Raw genomic sequence first — 22,088 nt, forward strand, 5'->3', positions numbered from 1 at the left:
GTATAGTGTGTAAGCTGTCCGACGCCGAATGCAATCGGAAACATTTTCCTGTGCTTCTTGGCACTATTTTCCGTGTTGCAGTAGCGCTAAATTAAGGAGTTGGCAGAGGTCTTCAGTCGGTCATTGCGCTTTTGGCGGCACTGAAGTTCTGTTTTTTTTTTTTTTTTGAGGGGGGAGGGAGGGGAGGAGAAAGCGGATGGGCGGCTGTAGAATCTCAATAGGATGACTGACGTCCAACCCCTGGAAAGACTATAAATAACAATGCCTTGTTCGTTCGTCCCATACATTGCCTGCTGAGCCTTACGTGTTAATGGCTTGCTCACAAAAGCCAGACAATCCAACTCACGATATTTAATCCCAAGCACCACAACAGTCGTGGATAAGCGACTGAAACTGCGTTCATTGTAACCACTCAGTAGTTAAAGCGAGACAGCTCTCGCTTGTTTACAATGACAAACATGCTTGCGATACATATAAAAATACTTCTCCATGAGTGCAGCATCAACATTGCTTAAGCGGGCTGCATGATTAGTAGCAGCTTTGTGAGCCTTTGTGAAATCCAAGCATTCTATGTGTCAGCGCTGCCACTTGCACTCAGTGGAGTCATCTTTCCGACAGTATTACCAACATCGGCTATTAGGTTCGGTATGAAAACGCCACATTAAACCCCATAAACCCACTATGGTGACTTAGTGGCTATGGCATTGCGCTGCTAAGCACGAGGTCGCAGGATCAAATCGCGATCGGCAGCCGTGTTTGTATGGGGGCGGAATGCAAGAACGCCCCTGTGCGGTGCATTGGGCCGTGAAAGAACTCCAGGGCGTAAAATTTAATCAGGAGTCCTCGACTGCAATATGCCTCATAATCATATCGTAGTTTTGGCACTTAAAACCCCAAAATCAATCAAATCAACCACCGTAATACTATTCAGTGATTGGCAATAACAATTTCATTGGGTCGTGTCACATTTTTATTATCGTGCTACCTTTTCTACGTCGGCGCAAGTTGTGTAGTATCTAACTTAACTCCTTGGTTATTGCATTGAATCTTTGCTTAACGTCTGTTTTGTTAGTGTTCTTGCTTCGTTGATTTTTTATATGCTTTACATTTTAACAATGTGCCGTTCCTCCTCACAAAATGCTACATATAGCGACCTGTGAGAAATATGCGAATGAAAGATATCTTTGCATGGGGTGACGTTGACTATTTGGTTGAATTACGTCTAATTTTATAAAGTAGCAATTCAGAGGGCCATTTGGCTCGTCAGTCAGAACCACATTTCATTTGTCCGAGGAACCACAAGCAGTGCACTGGGGGGCCTGTTATCAGGCTGAATGCTAGCTTGGGGTGCCATAACATCCGGCAATCGAGACTTGTTTTTTTCCACCGTCTGCCCTCCAGTCGGTCTTCGAGTTTGCAGTAGTGCTCGAGTTGAAGGACAACACGTTTTTGTGCTTGTCTGTGTCGCCCCCCTTACCTTCCATCCCCTTAACTCAAACATAAACCCAAAGATATTGCGTGCAAGCACCCATAGTACAGGAACGAGAGACCCACATTTCGTTTTTAACGGCAGAGATAAACGTTCTCAACACAATGTTTCATTATGTCTTTTATTTGGCGCTTCTATTCTGCTCTACCTGATGATGCACGTTCTCTCTTCCCTTAGCTTTTAGCCTCCCTTTCTTTTCTCCTTCCCCAGTGAAGGGTAGTAAACCGGACGTTCCCACCTCGTTAACCTGCCTGCCTTTCCCTTTATTGCTGTCCCTCTCTGCATCAGAATCTTTTGCGACTACGCGATTCTAGGCGTGCGTGTGTGTGCGCGCGCGCTTTTTTATTTCTTTTTTTTCAAATAGTGGTCAAATAGTGGTCATGCGCTTCTTAAGTCCGCGGCCGTTTTTTTTTTCTGTGTCATCGCAGGAGAAGCTAACTGTTCCAAACTGCCTTTGCTTTACCCATCTGTCCATCCTTACCAATACGCATATGCCGCAGTGCCACCAACTAACCATCCGTCCTACCATCATTTGAGGATGAATAAAAACATACGATTTCCCACTTCAGGTGCTACAGAATAAAATTCCGCCATCGCGCCCATGGACAGCTTGAAGCCGGACGCATTAACGACTCTTTAAGCTACTCTTCAACGTCCTCCTACCACTCTCTCAACTGTAAGTTTCCAGGCTTTATAATTTGTGGATAACGTGGATAAATGACTTGGTTCGTCAATGGGAAGGGAGGTTCAGCAGTTTGAGGGGTGGAATCCGTTCCCCAATTGTCTTTATCTGAACAATCCGGCTTCGCCATTTCTAAAATTTGCTTCTGTAACGAAGGAGCAACTGATGATATTTTTTTCTTTCTTGCCCCCACTTCACCTCTGTGGGCAAATGTTTTCTCGTATTTGCCCTCTAGGCCGCCTTGCATTTTCTGAGTCTACACTTTATCATCGTTTGTGGCTGTTCAGTTTCGTTATATCCAGAAGGCAGCGCTTTGCGCTCTGCGCTTTATCTGAACCTTTCAGTAGACTGCGTTGCAAGCTGTGCCGTCTCTGTCGTTTCCTTAAAAATTATTTTCTGTGCCGTATTCTTCTAATTTTCTTGTTAATCTATGCAAAGCCTTCTCCCTTATGTATTCTGTGGTATAAATGTTATAAACAGGCATAAGGTGGCTCAGAAAGGCTGGCCAACGTTTCGATAGGAGGACCTATTTTCGTCAAAGGTGGCCTCGTTATCCTCGGCATGTTAGTTTTAAAGGGTTAGTAAAGTGACGTCACGTGCGGTTGTTGTCGGTGGCGCAGGTTGTAAAGGGAGAGAATTCAAGAAGAATAAGCGCTGTCGCCTAACGTCTGTGAGCGTGGTTCCTAAGACGAGGTATCACGGTCACAGACATCAGCCCTTCTTTTTCTTTTCCTCTTCTTTTTCATTCCTCTTGGTGTTTTTTTTCTTCTTTTGTGTCTTTTCTTTTCTCCCCGCCTTCCCACTCTCCCACTCTTGTCCCCTCATATTAGGAACTACGCTCACAGACGTCAGGCGACAGCGCTCATTCTTATTCAAGTCTCTCCCTTTTCAACCAGCCGCCACCGACAACAACCGCACGTGATGTCACTGTACTAACCCTTTAAAACTAACATGCCGAGGATGACGAGGTCGCCTTTGACAAAGAGAGGTCCTTCTGTCGAACCGTTGGCCAGACTTTTTGAGGCACCTTATCCCTGTTTATAACCTTTATACCACATTGTGCTATTCCATCTGTCAGCCCCTTTTTTGCCTTATGTATTGTTTTTCGTGTCCATTTCGCAAGACTGGCAATATTTCAAGATTTCATGTAATTTCTGATTGTGTAGCACATGCCCCTTCAACAACAACTGTCTTGCTGCTGCCGCACCTGTCACTTCCCATGGGGCTTGTAGCGTGCGCGACGCACAGACTGGGATATTTGTGACGTCAGCGCACGTGTTTCAGAGGATGAAACTTCATCTATCTGATTTTGGCAGCAGAAACCCTATCGTATGGACAACTTGACAAGGATGCATACCTCTTGTCAAGTTTGGTGCAGCGCCGCTTCCTCTCAAACTGCCTCGAGCGGCCAGTCGCGCGGCAATTTTTCGCGCATTTGCGGGATTATTTCACGCCCGGAAAAACACTGTTATAAAGCACGTATTGAGCAGCAGAAAGCTGTATCGGGACTTTGTCATGTCGCTCTACAATTTTCTCATTGACACTTCTCCTGTAGTTTTAATATTTGAGAAGTTGAATAATTAATTAAGACTAAATGTTTAATTAGGCGGAATGAAAAAAAGTAATTTCAGTATCTTCAAGCGACGACGAACACCATTATCCTGTTTCTGTCCAGCTACGTGGCATTTGCATATTTTTAAACTCTGGCTAAACTTTGCTGGGGCGCCCTGTAGAATGGCAATGCAAGACATGAAATTATAGCTGTCGAAGTGGGTGGAAAAAATTATGTGCTGCGCGAACTTCAAAAGGGGTTAAGATATAGGTAGATGCTTAAAAGATGATATTTTGTACTTACTCTCTGCGTGGAGATTTTAGTGGCTCAGGATATACCTTTATGGATAGCATTTCTTGATATTGAAGGAGACTACGAAAACGTAGAGTGAGAATTGTTATCAGACATGCTTAAGCCCTAAGGCTTGGATGACGATTTTGGGGAGTTGCTGAAGGAGCCATTTCCAGACAACCGAGTAAAAATTGTATTGGAAGGTCGAAAATCTAATGAAGTGTTGGAAATTCAGCAAGAAGTGTAGCAAGTATGTCCTCTTTCTGCATTGTTCTTCACGATTTATCTTAAGGTTATAGAATGGCGACTGGAAAACACTGAATGATGGTTGGATCTATCTTACATGCGTAATGGACAAATGGTACAACATAGGGTTCCGGGACTGATGTACGCCGACGACTTAGTGCTACTAGCGGTGAATTCAAGAGATTTATGGAGCCCTGGAATGATATCTGCGAACTTAGCCTAGACGACGCAGTCGCATACATAACAGCGTTCATTATTGATGCTGCATCAGTATGTATCCTCCAAACAAAAGGCTCGCCCTCGAAACGACGTATTCCATGGTGGAATGAGGAGTGTAAGGAAGCCAGGAAAAAGCAAAACAAGGCTTGGAATCTCCTCCGTAACTCCCCAACCACAGAGAATCTAATTAACTTCAAGGCGATCATGTCCAAGGGTAGAAGAACGCGCCGCCGCGCTAAACGGGAAAGTTGGAAAAACTACACAAGCAGCGTCAATTCATATACAGACGAACGAAAAGCCTGGAACAGGGTGAACAAAATAAAAGGCCGCGAAACTCATCCCTTACCTTTATTAAATACACAAGGAGACATTCTTGAGGATCAGGCAGATTAACTAGGAGCACATTTCGAGCATATTTCCAGTACATCTCAATATACAGATACATTGCTAAAATACCAGCGACTAGCAGAACAGATGAATTTCGGTCGGAAAAGTACATCGAACGAAGTATACAAACCTCCATTTAAGATGGCTGAGTTCCAGGCCTCACTGGACTGCTGCAACAAGTCTGCTCCAGGAAGTGACAGTATAGTGTATGAGATGATCAGAAACTTACACCCCGAAACCCAAAAAACACTACTGTCACTCTTCAACTCTATGTTCTCCGCCGGCTACATTCCTTCTGTCTGGAAATAAACAATCGTAATCCCTATTCTCAAAGAGGGCAAGGACCCTTCCTCACCCAGCAGTTATAGGCCTATAGCTCTGACAAGTTGTCTATGCAAATTATTTGAGAAAATGATTAACCGTCGCCTCATCCATTTTCTTGAAAGCAACAAGATACTCAATCCCTTACAGTGCGGTTTTAGGGAGGGTAGATCCACAGCAGATCTCCTTGTCCGCATCGAGACAAATATCCGTAATGCCTTTGTCCACAAACAGTCTTTTTCTGCCCGTATTTTTAGATATGGAGAAGGCATACGACACAACCTGGCGCTTTGGTATCCTCCGTGACCTGTCTGAAATGGTAGTTCGAGGCAACTTGCTGTACGTGATTCAGAGTTCCGCACGTTCCATGCTAGAGTTGATAACGTTCTGTCTCGTCCATTTACGCAAGAGGCTGGTGCTACGCAAGTAGGTGTGCTGAGCTGCACTCTTTTCATTGTCAAAATGAACTCGCTCCAGACTGCCATACCACGTAGTACGTTTTATTCTGTATATGTGGATGACATCCAGATAAGTTTTAAATTATGTAATCTAAGTATCTGTGAACGACAAGGACAGCTCTGCATAAATAAATTGTCTAAGTGGGCGGCCGAAAATGGTTTTAAGCTAAACCCGCAAAAAAGTACGTGCGTCCTGTTCTCTAACAAGAGAGGTATACTGGCGGATCCCGTAATCAATCTCAATGGAGAACGGTTATTTGTGAGCTCTGAACACAAGTTCTTAGGGATACTTCTGGACAGTAAGCTAACTTTTGTGCCACACCTGAAGTATCCTAAGGCAAAGTGCCTCAAGACTATGAATCTGCTGAAGCTGTTGTCACGCACAGCTTGGGGAAGCGACAGGAGATGCCTAATGAAGTTGTACAAAGTCTAATATTAACACGCCTTGACTATGGGGCTATAGTCTATAATTCTGCTAGACCTAGTACTCTGAAAATGCTAGATCCTGTCCACCACTTAGCCATCCGCCTAGCAACAGGCGCCTTTAGAACTAGTCCTGTGCAAAGCCTTTACGTCGAATCTAATGAATGGTCTCTATACTACCAAAGGACATATTTAAGTCTTTCGTATGCCTTGAAGGTAAAATCAGCTGTGGATCATCCATCTCACTCAATTATTCACGACTCCTCCATGGCCAGGCTGTTCCGTAATCGCCCAGGTGTCCGGCCTCCTCTGTCCCTCCGGTCGGAAGCACTCTCAGAAAAAACAGGGGTCCCTCTATTAGAGAACGTCTTAATAGCCCCCACACGGCTTTCACCGCCTTGGGAGTGGCAAACTATCCAATGTGACATCTCTTTCTTAGGATTATCGAAACAAGCAGCTGAGGCTCACATACAATCATATTTTCTTAAACCTAAAGAAAGTATTCCTGTGACGAATATTACACAGATGCTTCGAAGTCTTCTGCTGGTGTTGCTTACGCCGCTCTCGGACCCTCATTTTCAACATCTGGGGCACTAAACCCACACACCAGTATCTTTACGGCAGAAGCATACGCTATACTTTCGGCTATAAACACATAAGGCGCAGAAATGTCGCTAAGGATGTCGTCTTTACAGACTCATAAAGTGCCGTGAGAGCCCTAATTAGCTTACGAAAGCATAAGAATCCCGTTTTGAATGAGCTGTATAGCTTGTTATGCACCGCACATATGTGCAACCAAGCGATTTTCCTATGCTGGGTACCTGGCCATAAAGGTATAAATGGCAACGTAGCTGCTGACGAAAACGCTACGTCAGTGAGTTTTAGCGACACAGATGGAAATATCCCCATTCCTGCCACAGACCTAAAGCCCTTTCTGCGCCGTAAATTGAAGAATCATTGGCAAGCAGAGTGTGATACAGAAATATTGAATAAGTTACACATTATAAAACCAAAACTCCGGAATTGGATAAGTGAGATAAAAGCACGGTACAAGGAAGTATTTCTTTGCCGATTAAGAATAGGACACACTTACAGTACTCACTCCTACCTCTTGACTGGCGGGGATTCTCCTACTTGTAGTAGGTGCGTCAATAGCCTGACGGTCCTCCATGTTCTGATCCAGTGCCCTGCAATAGAAACAGAGAGCAAAACGTATTTCTCCTCTGCATATCGTGAAAATATACCTCTTCACCCTGCATTTTTTCTCAGTGATGAACCGATTTTGAAACTGAAAATAGTCTTAGATTTCTTAGCCGAAACCGACACTCTGAAAATAATTTGACCAGGTAATTTTAACACATTATTACCAGCCCTTGTATTCGAGGGCCGTCTTGATGCTCTAGTGTAACTGTTGTTTCGTTTTCGTATCTTTTTTTATCAAAACACAATTGCCATCATCCACGTCCATAACTAATCAGTGTCATTATTTTAGTAGCTATATATTTACGCCATTTAAAGCGAAAATTTTTAGGCTCTTATTCAGCCATGTCACACCTACCATAATGAATTCACTGTCCACGCCATTCACAATAAATCTCTCTTTTTTAGTTTCAGTTTTAGTTTATTGATGCGCTTGAAATGCTTTACAGAAAAAGTAACTCTAGGAGGTCCCATAGTCAAAGACTGGGGAGGGACCTCCAACAGTAGATACATAGAAAAAGTGCACTTGATACGGCTAATAACAGCAGTAGCAATCCTAGGAACAGAAAGTATTAACAAACAAAGTCGACTCATAGTAATAACAATAAAGTATAAACACAAAAAGCAGATCCTAGGAGTATTATTAGACATACAGAAGCGTAAAAAATATACAACACAATCACTTTCCCATCAAGTGGTGACGAATTTTCCTCTTAAGTAAATGAATAGAAGGAGATGATTTAATGGAGGGTGGTAGTGAATTCCATATTGGATGTTGCCGAAAAGTTCGCAGTAAGTTTGCCGTAGTTAGTCCTTGGTTTCGGTAGGAGGTAGTTATTATGGTGTGACAATTGAGTGCCAGTGAAAAGACGGGTTTTGTCTTTTGATATCAACGAAACTGGTAATTCTCCTCGACAAAATTTATACGCCAGGACACTAAGAGAACATTTATTTAAATCCACTACTGTCAAAATATTATATGTGCGCAGTAATGGCAGAGCACTACATGAAAAATGGCTGTAACTGATTATTCTCAAAGCTTAGTTTTGTGTGTGTTGCAGGGGGACCAAGTGAGTTCCGTAAGTATAGCTCCAAGAAGAAATGTAGTAAGAGATGTGGCTGTGAAGAAATGCGTGGCAGAGTGAAATTAATATACGCATAGGAAAATAGGGGCGGACTTTGAGAGAGAGAGAGAAGGGAAGACGGAAAGGGAGGAAGGTTAACCTGACTGAGTCCAGTTTGCTACCCTACACGTGGGGAGGGGAATGGGGAGTGAAAGACGGAGAGAGAGAACTTAGGTGTAGGATGTCTATAGTCGGGCACTCAAGTCTGTTGCCCTCAGGTAGTGAAAAAGCGCTCTAACTGCTTTCTGGGCCAATGAGCTGTGAGGCCAGGCTCCCAAGAACTTCGCTTCCGTAAATAGCCTGTCATCCAGTCTATTCAAGGCACACTGGAGAGTCGCACGTTGATTATGGAAGCGAGAACAGTGGCACAGAAGGTGACTGATGGTCTCTTCACACTTGCACTTAGCGCACATTGGTGAATCCGCCATTCCAATATGATAGCTGTAGGAGTTGGTGAATGCTACTCCTACCCACAGCCGACACAGCAGTGTTGCGTCACGTCGTGGAAGGTTCGCTTTGATTAGTATTCTGATACCATATGCTGCTTTACGGGTTTAAGGATATGTGAGTTGCAAATTTCAAATGATTGTCGAGTTCAACTCCAAGAAATCTTGCATGGTCAACAGCCTGAAGCCAAGTCGGACCAATGTTAATGCATGGCTTCTCCTGTACACTTTTTCGCGGGGATGAAAAAATTACAAATTTCGATTTAGTAGCATTAATATTGAGCATAGTACATCGGCACCAATTAACGATTTTAGCCACGTCAGCATTAAGGTAAGATATTAGCGATTCCAAGGAAGTATTAGAAGGATAAATTGTTGTGTCGTCAGCACATAAAATACAACTTGAATGTGTAATGTATTCTGGAAGGTCATTGATGTACACGATGAATAAAATTGGTCCTAGTATTGAGCCTTGTGGAACCCCTATGTTAGTTATTTTGGTACGTGAATGAGTATCAGAAATAGAGACGATATGTTTTCGATCATGTAAATAACTGCGAACCACACACGCCAACAGCGTTTAGTTTAGCAATAAGTATGCCATGATTTAATGAATCGAATGCTTAAGAAAAATCATTAAACAAGGTACCAGCCAATTTACCTGTGTGAATGGCTGTTTTAAGATGATCAGTTAAAGTAATGAGCGCTAATTCAGTTGAGTAACAAGATCGAAAGCCAAATTGATTAGATGACAAAATACTGAACTTTGTGAATTAGCTTGTTAAACGTACTAAGAATAATTTTTCAATTACCTTGCTGAAAAATGATAAAATAGATATAGGGCGGTAGTTACCCTTTGTCATGGCGCTCTTTGGCCATAACTGGCCCTCGCGCCATTAAAAACCAGATATCATCAAGAGATTTATGGACAATTGCGAATATCCGTAGCAACGCAGCGAAAAATCAAAGGTTTTAAATTTATCATAGAGAAATCAGAAAATATGATCTTTAATGAAGAAACTAGTAATTACGCAGTGTCAATTTAACAGCAAGTCATAAGTATAGTCAAGCTATATAGATACCTCAGCGCATGCATAAACGAAGGAAAGGAGTACAGAAGCACCCACCAAGATAATCTGTAAATGAAGGTGAAACGGTATACAGCAATAACACAACACAGGGCACTGTGGGGCTAAAGTAAGTATGACGTGGTTCGTGGAATCTGGGAAGGAATATTGATAACAACGCTAATGTTCGCAAATGCCACTCTCTCCTTAAGATCGGATATCTTGTCGCGGTTGGAAGTTAACGAAAGATAGTTAGGCTGGTTGGCTTTGGGAGCCCACGGTAAAAAAAATCACAAATGACGTATTGCAGGGGGACATGGATTGGACCTCTTGTCAAGTCAGAGGAGCGCAGAGAAAAATCTGTTTTGAAGAAAGATTCAGAAACATGGAAGAAAATAAATTGTCAGCTAAAGTGCACAAGTATCTGTGCGTTATGTGCGCGCACACAGAATGCAGGAAGAGGTCAAGAAAGCTGGCAAGGAACTGCAGGGCAATTTAAAGTGTAAATAGACAAGAATGGGTCATCAGAAAGAAAGTGAGAGAAACAGAGACAGCGAATTGAATGCAAAAAAAAATATAAACGAGAAGGGCAATAGAGAATCACAAGGATGGGAAGAAAAAAAAATAGAAGGGAAAATCTATACGATAACGCAAAAGCAGTGCCTTTCTGTTTGAGGCTCTAGCTGGCTGCCTAAGGAAAAAAAGCATACCGGAGCAAATATTCGCGACAAGATGAGGCATTTGTATGCTGCAGCACAAGTCCCGAGACCACTAAGCACATCCTAATGGAATGCGAAGGGATCCAACCAGCGAGACCAGTATGCAACGTACACCTTCAAGAAGCGCTTGGATTTAAAGTGGAGGGAAGCATCAACTGGTCAACAGTCTGGATAAGCAAGATACATGTAGAGTATTGGTGGGAAAAAAGAAACGAACAGATTGATAAGACCGCATCTGCTTCAGGCATAGGTAGCGGTACAAGGTGATAGAGAAGTTTTGAGGAAGAAAAAAAAAGATTGAGGAAATCTATGCAAAAATGCTATAATTAAAAACTTAAATTAAAGATTAACACCTCTCTAAACTTTAAACTTTAACTTTAAACTTTAAAACATTAAACTTTAAATTAAAAATTAGGCATGCTGTAGCTTGCCTAATTAAGTCATGCACGCTAGGTGAATATCCCCTTCAGTCACTGTTTCCACATTTGGGGGCACGACCTATCTTTGCCATTTCTGCGCAGTGGCAGCAAGAAATAGAGCCCAAACATTATGTTTAGCGAAAATTTAACATTTGCTACCTTAGAAGGGTTTGGGAGCGAGCTAGTTGGTACGGATCATTTATTTTGAACAGCGCCAATAAACACACGAACAAGGAAGAGCACAGGACAAGTGCTCACTGCCAACAACACGTTTATTGAAGCGAGTACAAACATATACTATTCGAAAAAGGCTGAAAGAGCGAAACGAAGAAAGGGTAAGCGGGTCATCTTCAGTCAACTCTTGTTGCGCATGAGTCACAAACGTAAAACTATACAAATGTAAAATACACAATATGGGCACAATCAAAACTGATTAACTTCTAAGGAACTTAAGTTCCTTAATTATCGCAAAGAGCTACAGAAAGGGTGCTTACGCAAGTGGCTCCTAATTGACAAATTGAAAAGGTTTCAAAGATTTCCCCCGGTTGTACCTTCTCAACACACATGTGTCTTGTAGGGGGGGTGCATAGCCACACTATGCACAATGAACAGCTAGATTACTAGCAGTCTTAATGTTCACACTGTGCGCATGCTCACGTAAACGTTCACTAAGACAGCGTCTCGTTTGCCTAACCTAGTTTGCCGGTCACCTAATCTAATTTTGCTAACCTAAATTACGTCCATTACAATTCTGAATGATGTGTTATTACAGAGTACCGCTTTGGTGAAGGCACTGCTTTGTTTTACGTGAACTTTGACGCGTGGCATGTCGGTAGCAACCTCGAAATATTTTTTTCTTGAAATACTTGCCGCCAATAAATAACTTCTGCCTGAAATACGAGCGGGTGATCCAATTATTTAATGAGGAAACGTATCATGACTGACTTTACAATACATAAATATTTAGTTACTCTGCAAGTGTGATGCACCAAAATAAAATGCACACTCAATCATTCTACCACGTTGACTTCCTTTCAGTAAAGTCTCAAGCGCCCTGGCACAATATTATGTCTGTTTCACGCAGGTGTCGACAATCGATCGTGATTCGGGACTGAAGGGGCTATTTATCGCCGCCCCATTTCAAGGGTGATGCCAGTAAATCGTCATCATCAACACCATCAAACTCCGGTTCTGGTTAATCATTGGTAACAGTCGCTTGGAATCAGACTAAATGGCACTAATCACATAGGCTGTGACAGGATTGTGACTACTGTACTCATCAAGTAGGCTGCCGTTTTTTATGGCAACAGTTAACAGATACAAGGACCTGCATATGAAGCTCGAGCTGTACGATTAAGCATCTCCTCAGTTTTTTATTTGTGCGAACGCTTTCATTTGACTTAAAAAGGTGTGCATGCGAACTAGTTGGTACGAATCCATGGGTGAAAACGGCGGAAAATAAACACGGACAAAGACAGGGCTGTGCAGGACAGCACTCGTCCTGTGTACGTCCCTTGTCTATGTTTATTCAGCGCTGTTTTCACCCATGCTTCCATATGCCCTGAGAGAAGCCTTAAAAGAAGATCTCGAACGTCTGACACGCCAAAACGTGGTCCAGCACAGGCAACGTGCTACTTGGGTAACCGCAGTAGTTATTGTCATAAAAGCGACGGCACAATCCGATTTAGCCGTGTCTACCGCAGCCCGGCAAATGCAACCTCTATGAAGCTTTTCCATCCGTTGCCGACATTGGCCGAGGTCCTCACTTATCAGCAAGGTAAAAAAAAATTCTCAAAACTCCACCTGACTCCGGCTTTTCAGCATCTGAAGGTGACTGATCAGACGACAGAGGTCTAACAATTAACACATATAAACGCCTCTGTTATGTTTCAGGCTCCCATTTCAGAATTTCCGCAGCACCAGCAATCTTTCAAAGGTGCATGAAAACAAGTCTTGGTGGCATCACAGGCGTATGTGCCTATCTGCATGACATAATAGTGAGCGGAGCTAACTAGGAAGGACACTATTTACGTCTCCACACCGCCCTTTCACGGCAAGAAGCTCGACAGAATTTGAAAGTCGCTAACGTAAGAGCGACCCAACTGTCTAAAAGTGACGAGACCCCGCTCTCGGCCCATCCACACGAGACTCGGCGAGATAAGATGTCACATGAATCACTTCCGGCATAGATCCGCCAGGAAATACGAGCCACCATCGTCACCCAGGGAACCCTTGACGATAATGATGAGCACCAAAGCTCACGGAGACGTTCTCACGCACCAAGACTCTAACCAGAGCAGCAGCTGCGCCTATCCGGAGTTATATTACTACAGCAGAGTGACACACATGTCCAGACAGTCAACGGTGCCTTACAAAGATTTATGAAGTTCTCGACTTACAGGACGGAAGGATGCCACGTCTCGCCTGGCAACCGCGTCGGTATTGGTTTATACAACCGCTGCGGCGCCGTGCACCATCCGTCGCTTGCTCCTGCGACCACAACTCAAGCGACCCTATCTGCTGACCTGAGCCATGCACGAACCCAGGCAAAGCCGCAGACTGCGGCTCAGGACTCAAGCATGCATAACGCACGTAACCACCAAGCAGTACGCATCGTAGCCTAGATAAGTGCCCTAAAGAGATAGCAACCCCTTACAATGATACTTTACTCAACGTGATCGTCAAAAACGCGAAAAGGATATCTTGGTATTGCTGTTTAGAATTGTTTCTTTTTCGCATGAACGTTTTTCCTACAGTGTAGTTAGCGCCATCACAAGCACGAAGCAAGCGACAGTATCTATTTTATCCAAGCTGTTTTGTGAAGTTGGGCAGTAATTGCGGAAACTTGGACAGAAATAGGCAATAACCTTATTTTTCATACTGTGAGGCAAAAAAACAAAGCGTTGAGACAGAACGACTGCTGCTCTTATCCAGTGCCTAATTACATGTAAACTTAGCAATACATGTCGTTATGTTTGTATTAATGTTTTTGATATATTGTTGCAACATATGTATGCAGGTCATGATGGCCAACGTGGTTTGCGAGGCGCAGGGTGTGAGCGCTGCTCTCTGTCGATTTAGCGAAGGCCGATTTTTCTACTATGTGCTTCTTGCAAGCAGCGATATACGACAAAAGTCTTGATATACAGGCTCAGGAGTACAACAGTTTGATGTAAAATGACGTAAGCAGGTGCAAGTGCGTCACCTGCGTGACGCGGCCGATTAAAATGGCAGCGAGCATCGTCGTTGACAGCGACACGCCCCCTGCAGATCGACTGCATTCGTCACCGCGTCTGATGTTCCTGATGTTCCCGGAGAAGATTGTGCAGTGGCTTGAATCGATGGCTGCTTAACTTATTACGTTGGTGTCCAAAGTGTGCGAGCTTCGTGCTGAATATGTATCCCTTCGTCAAGTGGCGGTTGCCCTACATGGCAGCGTCTCGACCGGTACTGATTTCCCACCGTTACGCGGGCGCGCGCTTCAGGAGGCCTCCCTTGCCAAAACAGTCTTTCGCTAACGTTGCCGGCAGGTGTCACGGTCATTGAGGCACTGGCAGCAGCGGCAGTTCCTTTGGTCGACCGCACTCAGCCGTGCGACGAAAGGCTGCAGCAGCAAACGGGTGGACACGCCGTCCGGCCACGTTCGATAGTGCTGAACACTGCTCTCTCATTGCCGCGCCCAAACCTTCACCAGCAACAGGTCTTTTTGTGTCCAGTTTGGCTCCCACTACAACGGCATCCGACATCGAGGGACTTTTGCAGGTCTCGTCGGCGACAATGCAGTTTAGCGCACGCGGATGAGAACCAGGTAACCCACCTACAATTCCTTTCATATATGTTTGGACGAGGAATCTCTCAAACTTGCAACAAACCTGATAGCTTACCAAATGGTTTCACGTTTCACCCTTTCTTTGGAAGGCTGTTTCCCTTTCGGAAATTTCTGCCAATGTTAGAACACTCTGAGGAGTCGTTAATGTTTATTACCAAAATACGAGCGGCTTCAGAACAAAAGTTTGGTTTTTGACCAGATATACTTCGTTCTAATTATCACTTTTGCACAACGGAGAGATGGTTAAACGAGTCAAGCAAAAGCGAGTCTTATTTCACGAATGACTGCGCTGTATTCAGAGCAGGCAGAAAGTACGTTGATACGGTTAGACTTGGTGGCGGTGTTTTAATAGCGTGCAAGTCAGAGCTTCATCACTTAAGCATTTGTCTCACTTTCTTTTGCCTGTGTCTTTTAGTGCGTTAATCTGTCTGTTCATACCTTGAAACATACGCCGAATGTGCGTGGCTGGAAGTACCATCGTCTGATACTCCAGGCCATTTACTTAGTTGTGATTATTTTCTTCTTAGCCCTATTAGCAATGTCTTTATAAGGCACTTAAGAAAGCTACAAGATCGGATTGACTTTTCAAAATACGAAGTACATATTTATGGAGATTTTAATCTGTAAAGGTTGACTGGCGTGCAGGTTTAATTGGAAGTAAGTATGCCCTACTTCGTGCATGGGAAAGGGAGCTTATTGATAGACTTTGTAAACTACCACGTGTTCTGTCAACACAATGCGACGACTAATTGCTCTGGAAATGTTTTATAGTTGTTTTTTATCAAACGTTTCAAATTTCAACAGGTGTGACGCGTTTGACGTTCTTCTGCTGGTTGACATATTTCATCCTTCATTCACGCTTTCCTTTTATTTGTCTTTTATTGAGAGTCGAGATCCCACAATCCTTATACACATGTACCGTCGCGGAGACTACTGTGGTCTGTACAATCGCCTTCGCAGCTGGGATTTGTCTAACTTGCTAGATAACAATGTCGTTTATTCATGGGTGGACCAGATTACATCAACTTTACAAAGCGCTATGAAAGAATGTCTACGAAAATGTTGCAGAGTAAATAGGAAATTCCCTGGCTGATTTTTAGACCCGATAGATGATGTCACGCTGGCAGATGATTCAAATCTTTTATCTTTTATTTTTTTATGCCACTCAGCTCTAGGTTTTCGGTTGCATAAGAAAGCTGGAGGCGAAATTTTCGACAGTGCATGACCTGCATTCCTTGCTTTATAATCGAAAGTTGCGCAAAAACCTTTCATCCTATATTGATAAACATGCTTAATTGCTGTTTACGAAGTGGGCTTTTTCCGTCCGAATGGGAATCAACAGTTGCAGTCTCTGTGTTCTATGAACTACAGCAATTCTCACGTTTCTTGTAACGTGAACAACTTCCGGCCTGTTTGTCTTTTTTGATAGTTTTCAAAGGTTTTTGAAATGATAATAGATGGACGATTGTACGCGTTTTTTAAGGCCAATATTTCTCTGCTTCAACAGGGATTTGTGCAAGGCATATTAATAGAAACCAACATTAGCGTGCTCCTCGGTTATACCTCCCCGGCCGTATTTAACCGCAGTCAAGTGGACACAGTGTACATTGATTTGACGAAAGGTTTTGGCAGTCTGTCAACAGCAACTGCTGCTTAAACTGCGCAAAAATGATATGTGCGATTTCTACTGTAAGTAGTTAGAAATCTACCTTTCCAATCAAGTAAACGTGATCAGTTTCTAAAATAATGTTTAATAAGTTTCCATAAATTTCTCATAATTACCCATTTGCAGCTTTGTCGGCAGTACCTTAATACTGAAACTTATGACCAGTTTTGCTTTTGTGGTAATGATTTGCTCTATTCTTAAACTGAGCCACCCACTTTGATGTTTGCCGATGATTTAAAATTGTTTCGAAGAATATGGTGCTTAAATGAGGGCTATAAATTGCAGGAGGAGACTCGATTTATTTATGAGTGGCGTTTTAGTAACAGACTTGAAATTAACGGGAAGAAAGAGAGTGGGGTGTCTTTTACCAGAGTGCATGTGGAGACGAACTTCAAATACAATTTTCGGGTGACAGTATTTGTCATGTGCTTGATGTCTTTGACCTTGGGGTTTTTGCAGATTCAAGGCTGAGTTTTCACTTTCATGTATTCTGTATTGTGAGTCATGCCATGAGGAATTTAAGCATAATATCTAGACTTAGTCGTTCCGGCGTACTGGTTGTTTTAGAACATTGTTCGGCTCAATAGTCTGACCACGATTACAGTTTCCTTCTATTGTGTGGAATCCTATTAGTACCCATCAAATAAACTAATGGGAGCCGTTGATTGCTAAATCATTCGCATTTACTACGATAGATATGTTCGTCGACGCCTATACTGTCGCTACTCAAGCCTTTTGGTTAACTCAAGGAGGCTTTCTTTGCGTGACCATAAGGCTCACGCGCGACATAAAGTTCTTGCGAGGAGTGGCGCGTGGGCTGATTGATTGTCATGTGTTGCTAGCATCGTTGCACTTTTGGGTTGCGTCACTGAAAGCCAGCTGGTGGTTTGACGTGTTCCACCCTAAAATTTCTCTAACCTACCCCATAACACCTCTGCGTAAGGTTTACAATGCCAATTCATCTGACATAGACATCTTGAAATGAGTGTCTGTGTTAAACTGCGCACAGGACGCTTGACGTAACTGAGTTCAGCAAGCAAGTCTTTCAAGCTTTTTTACAGAACTGATGCCGTGTATTTTTACATTAACATTCAATAGTGACGGAAACGCGGTTGTGTTTTCATATTTTATTACGCACATGCTCTTGTGTGTACTAGTGGCATGTCACTAAGGCTTTCAGCTGTTAACAAGTACAGAAATAAACAATAAACAAGCTCGAGAAATACGCTCTCCTGCCTTCGTGATATAAAAAAATTTGAAAGCACTATTGAATCTGTCACGTACCCAAATTGTTCGCTCGATTGTGAACCAATAGAAAAGCATGCTAAACGTAAGCCATAATTCGTAACAGGGGGAGCGTGTATTTTTCTATGCACGCAGAGAGATGACTGAAGTGAGAGGTTCAATAAAGACGCAAATTAGTGATAACTATCATTAACTTCAAACGAGAGTAGTTTAAGAAATTAAACATGAATGTAAAACCAGGACTGATTGTGTTCACATAACTGGCGACACTTCCAAACTACACGGCTGCTTTTTGGTCGATGGTTGGTTTTGAATCCTGTTAATTCCCTTGCTACAGCAGCCCGATGCGCTACCAAATGGATCATTGACTATCCAGTGATCCAGGTAGGGTGGAAAATGATTACGTAGAAACATAATGCAAGCACATGTAGTTAGCCCCTGGGAAGTGCCTGAAGTAACCTAAGAGTACTAACGCGTTAGAAGGACCTTTTAAATTTATCCGATGCTGGGCAAAAGTTAATCCAGGTAACAAGAGTTTCTCAAGGACAGCAACCTGATTCCTTAACAGGCTACGCTACAAGCACACTGGACATGTTCCGCTTTCAGTGAACGCCTTTCACGTCAACGCTTCAGCAAGCGGCTCCATGAATTCCTTGCGTATTTTTCGCTCTTCAATGAACCTCTCACCAACTTGGGTCACAGAGTAGGTGCCACTGAGTCTGTGGGAAGTGAGGGAACAATTCTCACCGTTCACAGGCACCGGCTCTCCACGCTTGTCGTCTCGGAGGCCACGAATTGACTTCTCGGCAGCGCCACTAGTGGCACGCACCGGCGTGCTAAGCATTTCGGAGGCCACGCTCAGATTTCGCAGCGGTGCCGCTAGATGGCACCGAGTGTTCGACGGCGAGCGGGAAAGACGAGCCCCACTGCAGAGCACGCCTTATGCATAATCATTTCGACGGTGACAATATGTTGTGTCGCTACATTGATTCATTGCAAAGCGCCTTACCTCGAGAGTCATCGTGCGATTGGTACTGTCTATTTTTTTCTCTATTTTTTATTCCTTATCTCTTTGTACAACCTTTTATGACCTTTACCTCTTTCCGTAGGGCACAGTAGGCAGCTGCTGGTACTTACGCCGACCAACCTCCTTGTCTTTCCCTCTATTTTTTTCTCTCTCCTTTTTTGGCCATCACATATGCTTGGGTAGTCATCGCGGGTAAGTTCTACCGGAATTGTTCGTAAGCTTTGTCAACGCGTGTAGAGATGCATAACAAATGTTACAAATATGTTATGACTGAAGCTTGCGCTTTTTTCTTTCTTTTTAGAAATGTAGGGGAGACTCTATTCGATAACTTCTTCCTGTCACTCACGTATTTTAAAAAGCGGGACCTAATGTCTGGAGCACTTGACTGCATTTACCATGGACTCTTTCCTGCAGTTTCTTAGCCGCTTCTGCGTATATGGTGGAAACGACAGATTTTATTTATGTAGGCGCCTCAATTCAAAAGAAAAGTGACTTAATTACATGCATTGTTTGTTGCAACATCGGCATAAAATAACCTTTAAGACATCGCAAATCATTTTATTACGGTTAACATGCATTCGGCACATAAATAAGCATTTGAAATGACATCAATCACCGACAACGCCAACTTTTCCGCTAGAAAAGTTTGTATTTCCTATTTTGTCGCTCGAAAAATTCACAGGCGTACAGAATATGAATAATACAAGAAAAAATATAGCAGAATTGTGGCATGCGGATTGAGACGTGTTGTGTTACTGGAGTTCGAAGTGCCGTTTCTTAGGTCATATTCTTTTCCTTGTGCGTGTTTCTAGATGTTGATAAACAAAGCTAAATTTTCAGCTTCACATGCCGGTCGTTTTAGTTCTATTTTCTTTTTTCATGAAGCAGCCAGAACTGAATTCTTGTGTACAAAAACTGTCCATATGTTCTAGAGCTCGCTTTTCCTTTTAAGATGACTCCAACTAACACTTCGCAAGCTTCATTTCCGAATTGTTGCCACTTTTTGAAAATTTCTCATTCGCAATTCTTCTGCATCATCCGCTTGCGAAGTACCTTGATCACGCTTCATTAAAGCTTTGAGGAAAAAGTTCAACTGTGAAGTGTGGCCATTTGAAAGTCGCTTTACTCAAACCTACTAAAGAATGTGAGTTTTCGACGGTTGCCATGCCTTGTGACGTGAAATGGCGATGCTCGAATCAACCTAGCTGACAAAGCGAATGATCACTGGTTTCGAAGCACGCATAAAAAAAAGTGTCGCCGACGGCCACGTGGTCGAATTATGCAAGCCAGAAAGGACATGCCGTATGTATGTGCGATACTTTAGATAAATGTGCTTCTTTTCCTACAGCAGGAGTAGCTTATCGATCGCTCTTGGGCAAGTATCTCTTGGGCGCCATTAACTCGTCCTGCAAAGCGTCAGCTACACTTGCATCAGCTACAAACGGCACTTGACCTTTGCATCTCTCTGATTTGTTTTTTTTTCTTCATAGTGAGCGCGTGGCTAACTTCATAGCGCTTCACACCCGCTCAGAGGGGCTCAACGGAGAAGTCTAGTTTTATCATGAGAGGTCGGCGACACCCTTATGGCAGTGTCGGGCCGGCTGATAGCGGAGTGATGAATGTGAGGTCACTGTGCAGTTCTCCGAACCAGTTAGCAGCTTATGTATCATACGCTCTCTTCTTCCGTTCTTGACATCAACGACACGTGAACCATGGCTTTCTTCTTTTTTTCGTTTCATGCAGCACTGTTGCGCTCGTCAAACCATCCATGTATTGCTACCTCGCAAACACGTTACGCCGTTTCATCCCCGTACAGCATTGCATTTTTGCAGCATTGCAGAATATATTTATCTCTTTCTCGCTCTACCTCTATCACTCTTTTTCTTTAGGACATTCCAGTGTATTCATGCTCCATACCAGAAATTGAACTTCAGAATCGCAACCATCTCTAGTTTGAGGAATCAGGCCATTACTATCACGTCCCAAATCACATGCTTTTTGTTTCCTTTCCTGTGCTTAACGACGCAGTTGTGCTTAGAATTATCTCTGAAAAAGATGGAATACAATTTATTATTGTACATCCAACGATTTCCAAAACATGTAGAAGCCGTGAGTGCTCAATGCCAAAACTGTGCACCGAAGTTAACACATCGACATTTCTGCAGACAGTGCTAAAAAGGGTTTCAAATCTACCGCTTTTCTTGCAAAAGTATACAAAGGAAACTAGAAACGGGCCTTCGCGGGAGTACAAACCAATGTACAAGTGATCAGAGAAAGCATCCATTGTACTTTATAAGGCAGTGTAAGCACATAAAATTTGATAAATAAGTTGGATCTTTGCTTAGCTGCATGTGTACCTTGTGCACAAGCTAGGTTTCCTAGAACATTAACAGGTAAACGGTCTTTAAGTTTTTTCGGCCATCAGCCACTCTATATATAATAAAGCTGTATTATTAAAGATGGAAGCCCTAAAAGAAAACGCTTATAGTGACATTGAAATGCTTCTTCCGAATGCAGCTACGTGTTTCTAGATCTTGCGCTGCAATGTGCGCACAAGGAGCTTTTTTGATCCGCACTCTTTATAACAGCAAAGTTCTGGCGAAGACGGACGTGAGCGCTCTCACAGGTCACAAGTCTGCCTGTAATATGTTGCGCAGTGTCGGCTACCCGAAACGCCAGTTATCAGCGTTGCCCAAAGAGTCTCACCGCGGCTCATGCTTTCGGCATCGCTACTTTGTTTGTGGCAAGAACGTACGAGTGTCGTCGCAAGAAATTTTCTATTTGCTATCCCCTGCGGACTGTGCATGTGCTCGTGGCAATATTACGGTGACCTTGCACACTCAAAAGGATAACTTTACGATGCTCTGTTGTGTTTGCCACCGACTCTTCGCAGATGACACCTGGCATGTTGATAATACTTGGGTGGTTTAGTTAATGCGACAGCAACAGGGTTTTCCTATATAGTCTCTTTGAATACTCGATAAATGAAGAAAGTCACACAGCTATGTGACATGCTTCGACTGCATTTTTGGAATAATGCTTGTAATAATATAAATTAAATCGATTGTTGCAAATACCATTAACCTGCCGCGTTGGGCTGCTCATTCATAAAATGAAGCCAGTTCAATCAGTTTTCTCATCATATTGAGGGCCGGAATCATACAGGATAGCGATTTCTTACGTAGACATTTGCTTCGACAAGCAAAGGTTTAAATGTCAAATGCTCGTGCCCAACAAACGACAATAGATCATTGTCGTGCTCGATCTTCACTATTTCA

General features: G+C 43.1%; 1 long non-coding RNA gene across 1 annotated transcript in view; it reads left to right on the forward strand.

Moving 5' to 3' along the window:
• Window positions 1-22,088, forward strand: part of LOC142585147 (uncharacterized) — a 73,150-nt gene that overhangs the window by 39,213 nt on the left and 11,849 nt on the right. The gene's annotated exons all lie outside the window — the stretch shown is intronic.

This window comes from Dermacentor variabilis, chromosome 6 (assembly GCF_050947875.1).
Source record: "Dermacentor variabilis isolate Ectoservices chromosome 6, ASM5094787v1, whole genome shotgun sequence".
In the NCBI taxonomy this organism is placed as follows: Eukaryota; Metazoa; Arthropoda; class Arachnida; order Ixodida; family Ixodidae; genus Dermacentor; species Dermacentor variabilis.